Source organism: Melopsittacus undulatus, chromosome 9, assembly GCF_012275295.1.
Source record: "Melopsittacus undulatus isolate bMelUnd1 chromosome 9, bMelUnd1.mat.Z, whole genome shotgun sequence".
Classification (NCBI taxonomy): Eukaryota; Metazoa; Chordata; class Aves; order Psittaciformes; family Psittaculidae; genus Melopsittacus; species Melopsittacus undulatus.
In genome coordinates this window covers 37312835-37333192 of record NC_047535.1, presented here as the reverse complement: position 1 = coordinate 37333192, position 20358 = coordinate 37312835, and the positions used below count along the sequence as shown (strand labels likewise).

The 20358-nt window shown below is 41.0% G+C and overlaps 1 protein-coding gene and 1 long non-coding RNA gene across 4 annotated transcripts in view; one reads left to right on the top strand and one right to left on the bottom strand.

Annotated features, from left to right (window-relative positions):
- PRKCD (protein kinase C delta) overlaps positions 1 to 13420 on the bottom strand; it is a 65661-nt gene extending 52241 nt beyond the window's left edge. For 2 of the 3 annotated variants that reach the window (XM_005142245.4, XM_013131013.3), the window contains exon 1: positions 13298 to 13420. The gene's annotated coding sequence lies outside the window, so the exon portion shown is untranslated. Of the gene's footprint in view, positions 1 to 1776; positions 1873 to 13297 lie in introns of all 3 variants that reach the window. The other variant, XM_031042987.2, reaches the window with a different exon arrangement.
- A 3341-nt stretch (positions 13421 to 16761) lies between these two features.
- LOC115945346 (uncharacterized) overlaps positions 16762 to 20358 on the top strand; it is a 38280-nt gene continuing 34683 nt past the window's right edge. The window contains exon 1 of the long non-coding RNA XR_004079710.2: positions 16762 to 16891. This is a non-coding gene — a long non-coding RNA (uncharacterized lncRNA). The remainder of the gene's footprint in view (positions 16892 to 20358) is intronic.

Genomic DNA, 20358 nt, shown 5'->3' with positions numbered 1-20358 from the left:
TATCAAAACTGATGTCACCAGAAAATGTTATGTGAAAATGTGTTTTAAAGTGCAGAATTCAAGGTCTCAAATTAACTTCTCTCCTGATTAAAGTGATGTCAAAATTAGGTCTTGCTATTTTCAGACTTTAACAACAAAGGGGTCAAACTTTTCTTTTTAAGGGGTTTCTTTTTTTGGGGAGGTAAGTGGGACAAGGGGACACAGCCCTTAACAGCTACAATGGTTAAAGCAATTGTAGCAGAAGGTAAAAAATATTGCCTTCATTAATATTTAAATCAAATGGGCTGTCTGGATAAAGTCAGGGAAATTTCCTTCTTGAAACACAAGATCGCAGCACAAATGCGAGTTTATTTACGTCTATGTTGATGATGTTGCTACTGTGCCAGACAAATTATAACCATATTGAGATCTCTGTGAGCAAATTCTTCTGCTTCTCATCTACAGCAACAGAAAAACTGGTTTAACTGCTTTCAATCTGTCTCAATAAAATACTGTTCGAAGACTGGAGAGCCCAAGTAACTCAAGTCACTATCTAATTCCTTCCTGATATGATGGGCTGTACGGTATTTGAATATGTGTAGGCAAACCAAAGTCTGTAAGAAACAGATAAATTTGGTTGTCTTTGCAATAGGAAAAGGCTCTAGGCAAAGTGAAGTGCAGATTTTTCTGCCTTTTGGTTGGGCTATGAAGTAAACTTTCCCTGCTGGGTTATTTCTAGCACTGTCAGCACTGGATGTAACTAACAGGATAAAGTTCATCTATGATCCCATCTTGGGCCCCTTTACATCTCTCATCAGCACCTGATGCTGCCATGAGATCCTTGACCACATCACTGCTGTCAATTCAACCCTTTCTACTGACCTATAAAGAATGCAATGTTTTCATCTGCACAGTTGGAACATGCAATCAAATATCTTAAAAACTGTTTCAAAGTCAAAGCTTATATGATATTTTTTAGTATTTGGCAACACCTGAAAATTCAGAGCCTGCCCGGAGTGCTAGTGTTTTGCTCTGAGAAGCAGAACTTCAAGATATATATTGTGTGAGAACCAGCTTAGAAGTACATTAATCAAATGCATAGCCAGAGACTACTAGCCTCTGGTTTCCAGGATCCACATTAAAAGAACAGAGGCAACCAGCCTACTCCCTCTCAACATGTTTCTTGTTAGGGACACTGTCACTGACTTTAGTTAGCTGTTATCACTCAGCTGTATGAACAAACATTTTCACCACAGGTTATTTATGAACCTCATAGGTACCTGATGTCATATGGCACTACACATTTGCAGAGAAAAGAAGCAGTTGTACTGTTTGACTTTGCAGGGAGATAAAACTAATGGACACAAGGTGCAAAGGCTCTTTATGCAACCCCTCCAGCTACCCAACTCAAGCTGAACACAAATTATTAGTATGCTAATTCTATATAACATGGGAATGTTGAGAAAAGTCTGAGGGAAAACTGCTGCGAGAGCTGAAGTCATTGCACTGCATATAAATACTCAGAGGCTGAGAGGGCAGGCTTCATCTCCCATTCTTTGATCTACAACTTGGGACTTCAAGTGGCGACTGCACCAAACATGCGACAGCGGCTCTCCATAGCTTCCGCCTTCCCTGTTACCATGTTCCTTCTCCAACGGGAAAGGGTTCTATTCACTGAGAATCAGAATATTACTTTGTTGCAGTTTATCAGATCAGCATTCAGTAGATTTGAAAAGAGAAATCTGGTTAAGTGTGAAGATTTGCAAGCTCAGCCAATCGTATCATCCTTCTGTTTACCTGAGGTTATGATGCTGCTGTTCTGGTTTTCCACAATTGCTTCCAGGGAGAAGCAGAGCATGGCTCCAAGACATACCGAGCAAGAATCTATGGAATCTATGGAAAGATGAAATGAACCAAAAAAACTTTTCCAGCTTCTTTTCCGAGACAACAAACCCCTCTCCATTAGTCCACCCATTTTCTCCCCATCTTATTAACACACCTACATGGGCGCACAAGATACAAATTCTTCACATAAAGCATAACTTTAAGGAAAAGGAATTTATCAGAAATTTTACAATACATCATATAGTCCAAAAGAACACACAAGAAAACTCACATAGTCTCAAGGGTATTTGCCTTCCCCTGAGATGTTGGCAGAGACATCTACCTCAGCTTTATTCCAGCCTTGATGCAATACTGTAACATGTCACACGGAAATTTTTCCGGTTTCCAACCAAGAACTGCTCAGGCTGAGTAGTACACATGGCTAAGCTCAGCATGGTCAGTCTTACAATGCTGGATGAGATCTAAGGCAACTAGCCCAGGTGGACAGCTCAACACTTGCCCTGTGTGTGATGAGGCTGGCAGCAGACTGTGCAAGATGACAACCTACAGTGGGATCCTCCAACCAGGCACTGCACTCAGGCTATCGTAATATGAAGAACAAGCAAACAATTGAAGAAAATATGATGCATTACACACATTTCAGGCAAGCAATTTACCCAAACTACATGAGGGATCAAGCAGAAGCAGAACAATTTTCCTGTCCAGTACAAAAGAACTCCTGCTGTCATGTCTCTTCAGAGTCCTGCATTGAGCTCCAGTCATTTCCCCTGCCCTACTTCCCTCTGCTGCTTCATGCACTGAGCACAGATGGTAGAGAGCCACACTATGGTATTTATACACAGGCTTTAAAAGACTTCCAAAGTACAGAAACTGATGTATTGCAACATATAACTTCCTTGCAGCTTTGCCAATTGCCTAACAACTCACTCTGGGAGATTCAATAGTTAAGCAATTTAGTAGGGGTGTTAAGCGGAGTTTGGAAAATAAGACCCTGATCAGAAGATAACAAGTATGCTCTTCTTCATTTAGTTGCTGCAACTCCATCCAGTAGAAATCCAAATAGGAGCTAAAGGACCACAAGAATAATACCAAAAGCATGCAGACACAAACAGGCATGTTTTTAAGTTGCCTTTAACTCTTACTAGGCAGCAGGGTGTTCTTAATAACTAAAGCAAAACTAAATGCAGCTGAACAAGGATACATTCTTCCATCTTGGTCTGCATGGGACACCTTGCTGATAGCAAATGTTTTCAATTACATGCATCTGGCAGCCTTTTTTGTGCTTTTAAGAAAATAAAACACTAGATATGGCTTTCTTTGAAGTATTTGAACGCTCATTCCACTGCCTCACCATAGTGTCTGAGAAGTGTTAAGTGTGCAGCCTAGCTTGGAGAACTGTTAATTCAAAACAGAGCCCTGTAGCTCTCATGGTTTGTTGAAAGCAAACAAAGAAAACTTCCCTCTGTTAAGACTCACTCAAAAACGTTTTTAGTATTAGGATCAGCTTATCCACTGGAAAGCAGCATGAAGTAGTAGTAAGAAAGTCAGATTTAGAAAAAAAAAAGAACCCACAAAACCAACCAACCAACAAAACAACAAAGACCAAAACCATAATACAAACAGGTAGTTTCTAAAATCTAAACTAGAGATAACGCCAAAATCCTTATACATCCCCCCAAATAAGATTTGTTTGTCAATGGGATGAAGTGTTTGAGAGAGTAAAGAGCCCTCAAGAACACCATTGCATCAGTGTGTGTGAATCAGAACATTCTAAGTGAATTTAGAGCTGTCTGTTGAAGTGTACAGAAATTTTTCCAGCAAATGACAAAACAGTTGTCAGTTAAACTTAAGGAACTGAAAATAAATGATTATTTTTCCTGACTTACATCACAGACGTTATTATAAAGTCTAGTAAAAAAAAAAAGTCATCTTCTGTTTGACTGTGTCCCTTTGACAAAACTGAATACATGCTATGTCATGGCTTTCAGGGTATTTTTAGCTTGATAAAAGATTTCCATTTTAGGTCATTAGAGCCAGAGTACTGCTGATAAGTAAAATCAGTTTTGTTATCAAGCAGATGAAGTTCAGCTCCTTGCTGCTCTGGCAATTAATTTCTCATCATCTATTTCATGTGGTCAGACAGGTTAGAAAGGATTCCTCCTGGACATTTTTCCATCTAGAGTTCTGAATAATTTTATGGGTTTCAGCCAGCAATCAAGTTCAACTTTGCTCTAACAGCAGCAGCAGAATTTATATCCACTCAAGTGCAAATGAGTTTATAAGCATTTAGAATGATTATGTCTACTTAAGCTTTTGTATTTAACTGCATCAGTCAAAGAACAGACTAAGTGGAATGCCACATATGCTTAGACAAGGGTCAACTATGAGAAGCTGAGTCGATTTGGACACTGCAAACTGCTGAAATGCAGTTGTAACAATGTTATTAATTTTAACTAAATATATTTTGGCCTAGCTACATTAAATAAATATACAAGTCCTCATTTTCTTCTGAGAGAAAATGGGGATTATGTGGTAAATTAGCTATAATCACATATTACAGAAGATAAACTACTCACTCATCCCTAACAAAATAATTAAAATAAAGGACTTCTTCCACTTTTTATACAGCATTAAGCATTTACCCATAATATATAAAGGACTGGAAAGTGTTGGAAGAAGCCCTATCACTGTTATAACAGCTTGGAAGGGAAAAAAAATAAAAAATTGAAATTTCATTATTTTTAAAGTACATCAAATTATGCTCCATGATCCAAGACCAATTTTCAATCTGTCTTCTGGTTTCAGCACCAATATACATACTTCTTACAATTTTTAAGAATAGATTTAACCTAATCTCTACTGCAGTTAGAAATGTAATTTATATAATTTCTACTTTAAAAATATATTTGTATTCCCATAAATATACACATAATGCACTAATGTGTACTTCAGTTCAGCAGTACTTGGAATCTCATATGCTATTTTAACACATGCTTGAAACTCAGCTGTGAATAAGATCTCCACTAACTCCATACAAGAAATGTTCATGAAAGTACTTCTCATTCATAATTTGGCCCTGCAAGTTAATAGGTTCTAGGGTTATAATAAATATTAAGTATTTAATAATGAGTATTGAAGACTTCTTGTCAAGATTTGTTTTTTAAAAGGAGAAGGGAATGTTACAACATGTGACATTCAAAATCAAAATGCAGATCTGAGAAGCTGAAGACATTGCTGCAAGAAGTTGGTAGCTCCCGGCTTCAAAGTTTTGAAATTAGGCTTACACAATGCAAAGCCCTGCAGACGGAAAGAATGGCCTCACAGTTGTTAACTAGTAAGAGAATAAGGAAACAAGCAACAGAACAGCACACAAAAAGTTGAGGAGATTGAAACTAAAAGCGGATTTTGGTCACAAGAGGTCCTTTGATTTGTCCTTTTCTCTAGCTAGGAGACACAACAAAGAAAACAATTCAACATAAGGACAGACAATAAAGAGCTGTCCAGTTTTGGCTTCTCTTCCCATTCTTTAAATACATATCTATATAAACTTCCAAGCAAATAAACATTTCTCTTTGCCTCAACTGCCACCCACTGGAAAAAGAAAGCAACATTAATTCTGAATTGCAATACTCTAAATAGGTCAGAAAACCAACCTGACAGATACTAGTACAAATTACATTAAAGATCTGGGATGCTTGAAAACCTTAATGGCACTGCTAGAAATAAGAAGGCTTGCAAATTAAACTGAAAAACAGAATACAGCAACAAACCACAGCTTCACTTCCCTTCCCTGTCCCAGTGGGGCTGGAGTATGGGAGGATGAAGTGAGAATGATGGTGCTGACAAATGTGGTGCAACAAGGACAGCCTGGCAGTACACATCGTGCTAAATTGTGCTGCTCCTGCTACACTCCAGGTCTCTACCTGTGCTCGTATTGCTGCTCTCTCTCCCACCTTCTCTTGCCTTAAACCAGTAATCCACCAATTTTCTTGCCTAAATGGCAGCTTTGGCATTCCAGCTTTCTCTCACTGGCAACGCCCAAATTCCCTTCAATGGGCACATGGAGTGTCTGCGATGCAGGAATTTGCTGTGCAGATCCGATAACTCTATCTTTTAAGTAACAGAGCAATGTGGAAAGGCTTGATGAAAAAACAGTACAGGCCGAAACAGAGCATTACCATCCACTTCAGATATGTTCTGATTTTAGATAAAATAAACATATACTTACACCAAAAGTGCTTACCTATGATAGCAATATGAAGTATTCGCATGCAAAAGCATGCACATCATGCAGTGACAGCAGAATAACAGCATGTTACACAAATGCAACAAACCTCATCCTCAACTGGAGCAGACTATCTTGCAGACATGCAATTGTGATGAACCTGCACTTAGGCTGTCATGACTAAGCCAGGGAAGTCAGCATCACAGCTGGGACCATTGGGTGAGCAAACCTGAATGGTACAGACACATCCTGGCTTAATATCTGGCATAATCTCAGTCATGAAATTTTTCTCCTGGTATTGTAAACGTGGGGAGTCTCACAGCAGAACAACTTCCCTGGACTTGTACAACAAGAGATACTTCTTTCACAGGGCAGTGGGTCAGGGCCAAGATACCTGCCAAAGTTGTAATACTCCTTCAAGCTGTATCTTCCTGCTCTCTAGTTCCCCAGCACGATTTTTTCCAGGCAGAAGTGCTGCCTATTGACCTCTGGTTTTACCTGTGCTTCCCTAACCTTTGTGCTAGGGTTGAAGGAACTAGGTAACTGGGGGTGTTGGTGTCTCATTTTTTCCCTGGGAGAATGGGAGAAGACACGTTCTAGTGCCAATGGCTCACTGCATTCAGATCAAACAAAAAATGAATGCATTTTAGCTCTTGAATTACATGGAAGAATTTAGGCCCATATTAAGAAGCTCTTGCCCCCAGGATACTGCTTCTTAGATAAACCTGTCAAACAGAAATCCTGTCAGCTTCTGTCAGCTATCAAGGAAAACAAGCAAATGCAGCACATGAGAGCTCGTATGATTTCCTGACAGACAAATCTGCTCTGACTCTTTGGCAATCAGCATCCCCAGGTCATTAGTAAAGAATATTTTAGTTCAGCGAAGGCCAGTCATCGGCCAACAGACACATCAGGAAACAGCCAAACTTGTTGAGCAATTCACAGCTCAGCACGAACACAGCACACTGGGTATGAAGAAATGCAAACATCATTGTTCAATGAGTGCAAGAACCAGACTATCAAAAAAAAAAGTTAACAAACCCCAAACCAGTTATCTACCAATACTGAAAGTGTTTATAACCAAATCAACTCCTTCACATGCAGAGGTACTTGTATGACTGAAGGGTTCAGATACAGGTTTTATTTCATCTATAAAAGGAACAGAGTTTGTTATCAAGATGAAAGATCCTGGCAGCACCTACTTGATTTAAGACAGCCATCTGTTCTCTCTCTCACAGGAATATATATTAAATGCATTTTTTAAAATAAGAAAGAATAAATCTTACTTTTCCAGTAAAATATTCTGACACAAAACTGTGTTTTTTAGCAAGTCAAGTATTTTCTTCAGTTCAACAGGCACTAACAAAATCAGAAAGGTACAAAATACTCATTTGGGTTATAGTCATGCCAGCAAAACACAGCCACCTAAAAGCACTACAAAACCTATCACAAAAATCTCAAGATAACATGCAGGACAATCAGTGTCATGTTTCAAATATGACAGTATTTAAAGTTATTGCTCTATGTATATTTATCTTAATTTTCCTTGAGAATACAAGTTAAGAGCATGTAACAGGCCCTAGTTACTACTGGCTGGACTGTATCTTCCTACCAGTTTTTCACAGAGAGGGCATTTTGAAAAGGAGGAACTCTTAAGAAATACAAGATTCCTCTTTTGTTCAAACAAGAATCAAATACAGCCTCCTCCTAGAAAAGCATAGTTCAGCCATAGCTTAGCTACACTGCCTTTGTACTCACTGGGGAATTTCCCAGAAAAAAGCAGACTGCAGAAGCCAAGCTTAACCTCGGGTTTGGCTGCTAGGCATTTCTGATCATATTTTCCAGTATTTGTCTACATGCTCCAGTATCTAAATCTTGAGAAATCTGGCTATAAGTTAAAGAAAAAAAAATCTAACATCACAAAGAAAAATCTGGTTATCACAACCAAGAATCCTTCTTCCCTTCAGCTGCTCCTCATATTGAATACTGATGTATTTGATGCACTGAAGTAAATTAGGTATTACTGGTATGATGAGAAGTGGTACTGACAAACACTCCGATTTCTTTAGTTTTTTAAGCAGAAAAAACATGGCAAAGCTTAAACTTCACTTCCTCAAGAAACCAGAGAATATGATAAAGAATCAATTATACAAGGAAATAGCAATAGTATATAAATACATATAAAAATAATAAAAATAGGTGTTCATATGAGGAATAAAAAAAAATAATCAAACACTCAAAGTAACTTGAGTATTAAAAAAAACATTCAGTTTTCTTTCTTTCCCATCTCATCATTTGTCACACAACAAACAATTAGGTCTAGGCTTTCAGCTCCATATCAGTAGCATGCGCTTCATAGCACACAGGTGGGAAAAAAAGCTGAGGCTGAAGTTTAGATTTACTGCATATGTTTCAAGATACAGTGTATTTATAGCGGATAGCCAGGATTAAATCAGGTCAATAAATACTTAAATTATTTATGAGACTGCAAAAGACTAAACATAACACAAACCAAAACCACCCATGTACAAACATACATCCTATTTTAGAGGTTTTAAGTCACCCAGGAGATGAGAAACAAGACACTGATTCAGACAACTCCTCCAAGCCCAGTAAAGCAGAAGGGACTTCAGCCCCCATGCACCTCTTCAGAGAACAGAGGGTCACCCTTACTAAGCTGTTTGGGAAGAGATTGTTTTAGTAGGGTCTCTTTGCCACAGACACATAAAATACCTAGTGCAATGATACCCTGACCTATTTATTAACCAGTCTTCTATGGACCTATCCCAACGCCACTCTCCCTCCAAATGGGTAAAACCAAAACCACTTGGGTACATTTCAACCAAACAAGACCATAGTTTGCTCACAGCTCTAAGAAAAAGTATTAGGAATAGCAGATGGGATTGCATGTCTGTTTTGTTCTAAAAACTAGCACTTTGGAATTAAAAATAATCTTGTTCAGGGGCATACAAAGAGGTGCTGTTTTGTTGGGTTTTGGGTTTTTTTTTTTAACAAGTTTGATGATTGGATGATCAAATGGGAGGAGATGGCAAGCACACACTCCCTTCTCCCTTAGCGGTCACGCAAGCATCATACAAGGCTTAAAAGCTTAATGTGCATCAGTTTCATGAAGTTATCTGGGATGGTCACTCTCAGACTTTATGGAACATGATTATTATCATATGAATACCAACTATGCTTAAATGTCCTTCAATAGTTTTCCAGATAATGCATTACACTCAATGGCAAAGGAAGCCCATTAATTTCAGTAAGAGGAAATATTTCTGTGGTTTTATGCACTTTCTTAGCTTGAGAAATACTTTTGAAGATCTGATTTTATGGCCCACTTCTTTGATTTGCAGCTATTGATATACATCTGTGCTGCGTCACACCTTTTAGTTAGAAACTTAGAAATTGCCAAATCTATTGTCAATCAGAAAGCAGCAATAGCCAATTTAATAGCTTCAAAACATATCATCATGGATGTCAGGACACTTTTCTGCCACTGAAAGGCAGACATTATGTTTCACTTGCATACATTTTAATTTTAAAAAAAGCCAACATAAAACAGTCTGAAACACATAGATACACCCATCAGATTCCCATTCTCTGTATCAGTATTTCTTGTAATAACAGAGTTTAGTCTAGATCAGACCAGAAATAAATCTCTTGCCAAGGACAGGTTTGTGAGGTCCCCAGTACTCCTGTGCCAGATCTCTCATTTCTCTGCCTTTCCTGGTGTCTCTGGTAACAGAAGCAGCATATTGGTGCAGCTTCTACTCATAAAGGCACTACCTTTAATCTAGGTGGCTCTGTAGAGCTAGAGCCAGTACATTACTTCCTACAGAGTAGGCTTTTGCATATTATTTAAACACCATAAAAAGCTAACCAAACTCTCCACTCAGATTATGCAGGTAAAGTAAGATTCAAAGAAAGATCATGAGGTTTGTCATGAGCAAGAAAAACAGTTTCAAAAACTACTGGAACACAAGCTGGTTTGGTGCTTTTTGACAGCTTTTGGACAGAGCCTAATAACCACGACGGAGAGGCTGCATTTAATGCAAGGATAATTTCAGAATAAAAATCACATAACCTTTCTCATCAGTGGATGATTAATAGAGGAATTCTGCTCCTAATGAAGTCAGCCAGCCCCCAGACTCCTCTGGTATATCCCTTCTTGTCATCTTTCACATTAATCTCTGACTCATCTGCAATGAACATTTCAGTCCCTGACCTATTCCCTTTTAACGCCATTCTTTTTACAGTAGGTTAAGTACATACTTCACAAATGCAATGAAGTGGATGGTGGACTGCAGATACATAACATATTTGAACTGCATCATAAAGAGACACACCTGAGTTAGCTTTAGGGAACTTAAATACCAGCATCAATGAACGTAATACAGGCACATACCTCAGCACTGGCTAACACCTGTAAAGTACTTATATTTTACAGTCCACACCAAGGCTTGTGCCACTGTGGCTTCCCTGTGGATTAGCTAGACTGAACTTGGATACATCACGATGGGCTACAGTCCCACCTCCAGTCATAGTGCAGCTGCAGAGTGAGAGGTGATGAAGGGGCTCCTCTTTTTGGGAGCAGCAGCCAGAGCTGAGCTCCAGCTACAAAAGGGGAACACATCCACAGTGCAGAGGGTCTGTGCCTCTGCACAGAGACAGGGTGACAGGGAAGTCCTTCAGATGGAAACAAGGATTGATGGTTACTATTAGGCCTTGAAGTACTAAATTTGACATGAACTGTAACTGAAATGACTGTGGCTTTTAGACATCAAAATAGACACAGAAGTCTGAAAGCTTCTATGCATTTCCCAGTTATTTGCATAAAAGATGTCATATTTCCAGGTTTTACTGCTATTTCCTTGATCTACATAGCATCAAATAGCCAAGTTGTCTTTGAGAGATTATTTTAAAGATTTATCTTTAACTACAAAATTTCTTAAGTGTTCTAGTTCCTAGTTAAACAAAAAGCTCTTCTTCACAAAGTATCTTTTCAACTATATTTAACATTGGTACAGAGAATGGAAATCCAATGTGTGTATCTGTGTGTTACAGATTATTTTATCTGATTTGATTAAAATGTCAAAATTATGACAGTATTTTACTGTTCCATTCAATAAGAAAATCATGACCCTACTGTATAATTATGCCTTATGCAAAGGTGGATTATAATTCATGATATACGAAATGGAAAAAAGCTTGATAATGAGCTTTTTTCTGGTGAGAATACGAGCATCTTCCTGATCAATTATCTCATGCACATTCAACCAAACAGAATTGCCTCATGGCATACTCATTAACCACATGTACGTCACAGCTGTGTAACAGAACATAGTTTTCTATAGGTTTGTACCAGCCACTGAGTGGCAGCAATTCCTTCATACCTAAATCTGAATTATGAGATGTAGGATGAAAGTTTCAAAGTATAGCTAACTCAGTTCTTTTATGCTACCTCTAAATTTCTTTATGTTTAGCATTCCATACAACCATATCAATAATTCCTAGTTATGTGTTATGTGTTAGCATACCTTGTTATGTGTTTCAATTCTTAGACTGCCAAAGTTTCAAAAGTTATGCAGTTTATTCTGATAATCATACAAAAAAAAAAATAATCTAAATCAATGCTTTGCAGCCTTTTTTGTTTCTTTCCTCAGTATGTGAAGGCTCAATCTTGGGATGACTGAAATCTACCAGTCCAAACACGGCTATCTAATTTTTTACTACAGTCATTTTCAGGAACTACACTAAATAGGAAAAGCTGCATACACATGTCTTGAAAAACATGCTTATGAATTATTGCTTAACCAGTTAATAAGCATTTCATAATATCTTGTTCAGAAAGCTGTACTGGTTACAGTGGGTTATAGCTTCCTATTTGATCAGTACAATGGTGCACAGCATTATTTGACAGATGGAAACCCAAGAGGTTATTTGTTGGCTTATTACATTGTTCATGGTCTAATGACTGTATTAGGCCTAGGCCAAAATAAGATTTAAAAGAAATTACACACAAATCCACCTAGAATTTTTACACCAACCATATGTAGAAATGTTAAATGTTGTAATTCAGGCTTTAAACAAGTCTCTAAAACTAGGAAATGATCTAGCATAAGAACTGATTCTAACCACACCTGTCTTCACTGCAGATTCACTTCTGTCCTTTCAAGCATCCAACTGCCAAGAAATGGGATACAGGGCAGTATCACCCTTGTACATCAATCTCCTGCAAGAGCTCCAAGGTCCAGATTGACACACCGGTCTGCACTGCTTGAACAAACCAGAAGTGAAGCAGTGCAACAGTCAGAGCACACAAGTAAACAGATGTCAGATGTAACCACAGAAAGAAATAATTCAATTATTTTAATATTTCATACCCTAATGCAAATGCGGAATCCTCTAGCAGTGAACTGAAAACTGTTTTTTTAAGAGATGCACGCCTGGTATGTACACAAAAGCAACAGGCACTCCTGCCCCTTCATTTCTTATTGTCTGTCGCCATTCAGCTGGAAACATGACCACTTTAAAAAGATCTGATCCAAAGCCACTGCCGTGCAGGAGACTGCAAGCGTACCAACGCTGATGGGCGGAAAAAAACAAACCCAAAGAAGTCGATACTATCAGACTTGGCGTTTCTGCTATAAGGAAACTCCGTGTTCCTGTGAAGCACCGCAGGACCTCGCTACCTCCTCGCACGGGGCACAACCAGCTCCCTCCGGCTGAGGCTCCCGCCGTGCCCGCCCGTTCCTCGCCCGGGGGCTGACAGACTTTCTCGGCTCAAGGTCGCGCTTCCCCATGAGGCGAACGAGACAACCCCAGTCCCGAACCGAGCGGAGGGGAGGTTTCGGTGCGCAAAGTCCATGTCCGGGCCGGCCCGCGGGGCTCCAGCCGCAGCCCCCCGCTCCAGGGAGCGGAGACGAACATGGAGGCGCTCCTGAGGAGGAAGCCCCGCAGCAGCCGGCGCCCCGCGGCCGGAGCAGCCCCACCGCCTCCCCGCTCGCAGTCTCGACGGAGCCGCTGCCCCCCGGCCGTCCCTCACGGCCGCCTGGCCAGGACACACACCGGAGAGGTGGGCTGAGGTCGGCTGCCAACCCTCTCTCTACCAAGAGCCCCACGGAAGGCGGCCGGGCCGGAGGGAGCCGGAGCCCGTGTCGCTTCCTCATTCACCCCGCGCCAGGAGGGGCAGAAACTGCCGAGCAAAGCCTCGCACTAGGGGCAGGTACCAGCACTCACCCACGTCGGGAACCACTGCCACGCCGAGTTCCGAGCTCCGTCCCAGGAAAAACAGTGACTGAAGGAGGGCAGGAGAGAGCCCGAGGGTTCCCTCCGCCACGGCCCGGCTCGGCCCGGCCCGGCCCGGCGCTCCCCGCCCCGTATTCCCGCTCCGCCCACGGGGCGCAGCTGTGGGGAGCGCTCACCTGCTGCCGCCCCGCCCCGGAGGAGCTGAGGGAGGCGGTGGCACCGCCCGCTCGCCCCTTCTCTTTCCCTTCCTCTCTCTGGTTGGAGGCGGTCGCTTTTGGGAGCGCCTCAGACCTCGCTTCCATGGCCCCGCGGAGGGCCCCGGGCTGGCTGGGTGCCTAAGCCGCGTACCTTGCTTCGGCCGAAGGGCGCTGCCGGTCCCTGGCGCGGTTGAGCTGCGGAGGCTGTGGCCGGAGCGGCGTTAGTGCCGCTTTTGAGGCGAGGAAATGAGTTTTGGTGTTTTAGTGTTGTGGGTTTTAGGTTTTTGTTTGGTCGCCGAGACTCGAGGAGCACTGGTTTGAGGAGCCGGAACTCGTCCCGTGAGCGTCGGCGTGTGCTCCCTCCTGGTGGGGAGCGGCACTGAGGTTTCCACGCTCTATTGCAATGCTCTCTCTTCCAGGTTTCTACTTGGAGTGCTATTTGCTGGTTTAAAAGCCATGGATGTAGTTTTAATAACGGAGCAAAACTGGGTAGGCTGTAGCCCTGTTAGCACAGGCGTTACCTCAGTGATTCACCTCAGGGGCGGCCTGAGCTGGTGTGCCTGAAGCCGGAGCCCTCCATAGGGCTTTCAGGTCCCGGCTAGGGCTTTTCCCCGGTCTGTTCTCACCTCCAGCTAATGAGACTTTCCTTCGAGCCTTTGTTGCTGCAATCCCTAGTGTTTAATAAGGTGTTTCAGGGATGGGTGGCAGCACAGGAATGTGTGAAGTATATGAAGCAGAGAAAACACCATTGTGTTCCTATAGGAATCCAAAGCAGAACTTTGTCATCATTCTTAACTCATACAGACCAGGTGTAATTACTCTCCTGCTTTCAGCTTAAATGATCTCATTCTGCAACCTGTGGGGAAACTCCCGGTGTTTTTCCATGACCCTGTGGTGACTGCGGGTGTTTCTCCAGGCAGGTGCCATCAGAAGGTGCAGCTGGGGGTGCCAGAGCATTGCCAGCAGCTGTGGCCCAGCTGCTGCACGACTGCAGTCACCTCAGAAGAGGCAAATTCCACCTGTTCGGTGGTCAGTTTCTTTCCAGAGTATTTCACTTGTTATCTATGAGGTTAATGTGGAAGTGTTTCAGTTTTTGTGTCTGACATTAAAACTGAAAGGCTGTAACACGCACAAAATCGTCCCTGTTAATAGCTTTTTTTATATGTAAAGAGTTTAATTTGAAGAAACTTATTTTAGTGCAAAATTACCCTAGAGCTAAGAGCTGTGGTGGGTGTAGTGGTCATCACAGTTTGGGTGAAAGCAGTGGAGCAGAGTCATCTTGGGTCATTTGGTTTTAGTTCTGCGGCAAATTGAACTAGTATTGTGTACAGATACCTGTCCTTACGCATTTTTAAGTGTAATTTAAAAAAGGAAAATAAAATATTTTTCTCCTTTGGATCAGGATATCATCTCATTGACTGTAATACTATAATAAATTGCATGAGGAGGCTCATTTAAAATTATGTAGATTGCTGTTAACACTGAAATCTGAGGAACGTTATATGCATGAGCAATTCATGAACATTGTGTTATAAAAGCAAAACTAAAGCTAGTTTGAGAGGGGAAAAGCAGAAGTTAACTGTGGCCAAGCAGTTTTCCTTATTTCAATACTTCCAATGAGGTCTGGCAAAACAGAAAGTGCTTTAAAATGTGTTTTATTTAGTTTCACGTTCTTTGGGTATTTAATGTAAATGGTCAGAAAGAGTCCATTTTGGTTTGTGACTTTACCATGTAATGTTGCAGCAAGCCATTTGTTAACTACCGCTGCACTTCAGTTATTTAGGGAATCACTTTAGCGCAAGTCTTTTTGAAACAAATAGTCTTGTGTGAACTGTGGAAAATTTTGCAAGGTCTAAGGAGATTTGCATCTTATGTCTTTGTTTAATCTGCAGATAGGTTTGAGTTGAATTAGGACTGAATAAAGATGTAAAAGTTTGATCCATAGGAAGTAAAATGGAGAATCTTCTCAACTAATAGAGAACTGTGGCTTTAGAGATTTGAGGTGTTTCCTGGCACTGAGGCTTTCTTGCTAGCTGATTATCCTCTAATATTGCTTTTAAAACTCAGCAGTGCAAAGTACGTGGTAATGTGCTTACAGCTGGAGATTGTCTTTCATCAGAGTAGATTCTAATGCAACTCAGAGCTTTATTAACACATTTTACAGGCAGTGGAGTTGCAAACGGGAGGAAAATTAGTTCTTATTGAACAGCTTTTAGCAGTGCTCTATGTCAGCTTCTAGGTAAGTGGTAAGGTGTGCTGGATTTTATTGAGATTACAGAGTAACTATTGGGAAATAAAAGGTCAGTCACAAAAACAGGGATGGGGAAAGGTGTAGGGCCACAGAGATGCGGGCATTACTGTCCGTGATCCACATTTCTGAAATGTGCCTTTAGATATTTTGCTTTAAACAATTTGAGACTCTTTTCTTTTTAGATTTCATCCCTTGGGTAGCTGGACAGATAGTCCATTATCTCCCAAACCAACGGTAAAGCACAGCTTTGGTACAGGAAAGCTTTCAGATGGAAATAAACTAGTAGGGCCTCCTGCAGCTGGATTTTTCTCTTTTGTGAGCTGAACCACTATAACTACAGTACCTGCTACCTCGAGCAGGCAACCCTGGTTTTCATTCTGATGGCAGATACTTGATTTATACCAGGATGATTACTTATGCAGAAGTGTCATTTCAGAACTGAAAACAATCGTGGCAGTTGTGGCCAAGTTCTTTTTCACAGCCTTGCTCTATAACAGGACTTCATTGGTCTCTTTCCCAAGCCTGACAACCAAATGCTTGTTCTCATTTCCTCTTTTCTGAGCGTAGTTGGGGTGTGGAGAGTCTGGTGGTGATGGGTATTTCCACCTATTACCTTCTACAGGGGTCTGTGGTCTGCTGTGTAGATTCACTTTTTGAAGTGTTATGAGCATTATGTGTTGTCCTTTATTTAGATTTTCTTTAAAGTTGTGTTAAAAGGCTTGTATTCTCTATAATGCTTTTCTCCTCCAAATTTTCATACTTTTCTCCTTGAGGGACATGAGCTCCTTATGGATTAGCAATGACAATAGGTACTGAATTTGGTCATAAGAAGGTCCAGCTGTCATATACATTTGAACTGATGTCTGAGTGAAAGAGATATTAGCTGTTCTTTTCTGAAGTCTTCCAACTTCAGAGATTCTTTTGATAATGATATAAATTAATTTCTGCTGCTTATCTTTGCAGGTTTTATATTGACTAAGGAAGGGTTTGTTCTTTGTATTAGTCACCAGGCCGTTTATTGTGACTTGCAGTTGAGTTGGTCTTTCCTCCTTTCCAGGGTTTGCTTCTGTGCATATTGCAAGTGAGCAAGCTGCTGTGCCTGCATAGAGCTGTAACTGGGTCAGGAAGACTTTGCAGGTGAGACACTGTGGTTAAGCATTACATCTAGGAGGAGCTATCATATCTCTTTAAATGTGTTGCATTTTAGAATTTGCAGTTGCATAATGTTCAGTGCTTGATAAAGTTTAAGTAAAAATTATGGATTTATTTTGTTTTTCCTGATGGATGAGATGTAGGAGTTAGTCAACAGTTCTGGGAAAGATTCTGGTGTCAGATGTGAGCATTTGGATTTCTACATATTTGTGTAAGCAACTTACTGCAGAGTGGGTTTTTTTATCAGATGTAAGCTTTAACAATTTGAGATTAAAACTAAGATATGCTTTGTGTCCCAACCGTTCTGCAGTTTTACTCATCTGAAGGAACTTTTATATATGATTCACTTATAAACCAGGTAAGAAAATAGTTTCCTGACAGTTTTGCTGACACACCTGCCTATCGAACATGGCAAATTCTTCTGATGTTTGATGTTTTTAAAGCCTTACTTCCTTGACAAAGTAGTTACATTAGTATCTTGGACACTTTTCCCTCTTTCTTAAATGAAATATATTTTGCATGTTTGTATGGAAGATTTGCAAATGTGATCTTGGAGTTCCTAAAAGATTGAAAATCTGGACTACGTATAAAAAGAACCCCAAAATCTCCCCAGGTCTTAAAAATAGACTCCTGCTGCCTTCCTTTGTTGAGGGTAGGAGACAGTTTCCTGCATTTTGAGCATCTGAGACTGTAGTAGTCTTAGTTTCATCCACATTTTTTCAAAAGAATTAAAAAAAACAAGAAATCATAGAATCACAGACTGGGTTAGGTTGGAAGGGACTTTAAAGCTCATCCAGTTCCAACCCCCTGCCACATGTAGGGACACCTTCCACTAGATCAAGTTACTCTAAGCCCCACCAAACCTGGCCTTGCACGCTGCCAGGGATGGGGCAGCCCCAGCTTCTCTGGACAGCCTCTGCCAGTGCCTCACTGCCCTCACAGGGAAGAACTTCTTCCTAATATCTAATCTAAACCTACCCAGCATAAGGTTGGCTTTCTGGGCTGCAAGCTCATATTGCCAAGTCATGCTGAGGTTCTCCTCAGCTAAGACCCCCTAAGTCCTTCTGCTTAGGGCTTTTCTCAATCCGTTCTCTGCCCAGCCTGTGTTTGTGCTTTGGATTGCCCAGGCACAGCTGCAGGACCTTGCACTTGGTCTTACTGAATTTCATGAGATTTGCATGGTGCAGTCAACATGCCAGAGGAAAGGGATGCCATCTGGAGGGACCTTGAAGGCTGGAGAGGTGGACCTGCGCAAACCTCATGAAGTTCAACAAGGCCAAGTGCAAGGTCCCATATTTTATGGTGTTTACTGACACACATGCTTACATTGGGTTTCAACATGCTAGCTGCCAGTGTTGATTGAGAGCAATGTAAGTGTTCCCCTTCCCCCTATGATAGCTTTACTTTGCAAGGTTGATATGATGGTAGAACAAGGAAGTGCAATTGATGCAATTTTCTTGCTCAGCACAGTTCTAGTCATAGTTGGTTTTACATCTCTGTTAGTATTGGAGAAGACTGCCGTGAAAGAATGTAAATTTCTGATTTCTTGGTTTGTTTTTGAGCTCTCTTTTGAAACAATTCCATTTGATATTTGGTGTTCATGTAAGCTTCAGGAGATTGAGATTCTGCACAGAATAGAGGCACCACAGAGGGAGACAATTCACAGTTCTCTGCCCTGGCTTGGACAAGGGAGAGTGATGGTTAGGGGTTTTTTTTCTGAACTATTTTGATTTGCAGCTGAAGTTGTCTCATCAGTCAGCAAGAACAAGGTGGAGACCACCAAGTCAACAAATTTAGGCCATCACATGATTTGAGCTGGTCCTTATGCTTTTGCTGCTTAGCTGAGAGGAACGAAGAATCTCTGCAGCTACCATGCAATCACCTGAGGCATGCAAATCTACTGAATATGGCTTTTGCTTTAAAGGTGAAGTTTCAAGGGTGTCAGGTATTAAGAGCTCCAACATTCAGAAAATTATTAAATGATAGTATTTGATGAAATTGTAAGATGTTAGGATAATGCATATAGGTTTCGTTTTGATTTTAACCCTGTCTCGTTTATGGATGTTTCCAAGGACTACACTTGTGCTGTGTTCACTGTGAATTTTGGAGCAATTAGAACAGGCTGTTAAGGCCTGCTGCTGTGTCACTCATAGTGGCAGCAAGGTATGGCTCTTGGGTGAGAGCATGTGAATGTGGGTCTACCTCTGTTGTGCTTTAGCCCATCTACTCTGCTGTTGACAATGGGCAGCTGGGAGAGGAAGGACTGCTCTGTCCTGTGCTCTCTGCAGTGAGTGAGCAAGGCTTGCATGGCACTGTAATGAGAGCTGCAGAAACTGGCCCCCCTGCCCCTGGGACAAAGGGCTAGTGTTATTTTTCAGATTATTGTCAGAAGTTATTAATGAAAGTTTTAGGTTTTGTTGTGGTTTCTTTTATCAGTGTAAATTGTTATCCAGAAATGCAAACTGCAGTGGCGTTAGTGTGTGTATGGCAGGGTTTTGTCTGCTTAACATAGTTATGCTATCAGACTGTGCAAACAATAACACGGATCAGTCCCACACTGTGACTGGAACAAGGCTTTCTTTGCAGAAAGGAAAATATGTCCTATTGTGACCTGGTGTGAGGATAAGGGGTCCCGAATCCCGATTTCATTGGTCAGCTGTGCAGTTTTAAAGCATAGTTTGACATGGCAAATGAACAGCTTTTGGCAGCTAGCGCTACTAACATTTAGTTCTCAAGTATTAATTATTTTTTACTTAGGCTGTATGTTTGGGTATTTTTACTTGTTAAAGTTATGATTGATAATTTTGGAGTTTTGTCTTCCAGGCTGTCCATCTTAATCAATCTACTTGGCTGTACTCAGGCATTTATTAGTTAGACCATTTTTGTGTTATGGTAGTCATTTAGTAGGATCTATTTTTATTGGTACAGCATGTGCTGCTATCAAAAGCTGAGCATAGTATCAGTGAAAGAATATACAAAATAAATCCCAGTAAAACTTTACAATGAAAGCAAACATCAATAATGAAACTACAGACTGTGTGTATTTGCACAGGAGGAGGGTGGAAGATTGATGTCACCCACCCCAGGCATGTCACAGTTTTGTTGACTCACACAGGGAGAATTTGGTGTAGTTAATGTCTGGAGTCATGGCATAGATGTTGAGTCGTGCAACTTGTCAACGTGCTTCTCTTCTCCACATTGCATAGTGGCTAGAGAGAGTGTTTGGTGGAGATAGTTTTTCTGCATTCCATTTGCCAAACTTCTGTTACATGTGCTTGGTTACTGCTGTTGGTAGCAGGGTGACGGTCAGGATTTGACATGGCTGTTTAAAATACGGTAAAATAATAAAGCCACTGAGACTATTTAGGTTTTAGTAATTCTCTCCCTAGGAACTTAACTGTTATAAAAATAAATTGAGGCTGCTAGCAGCAGAATTAAAGAGGAAAAGCCCA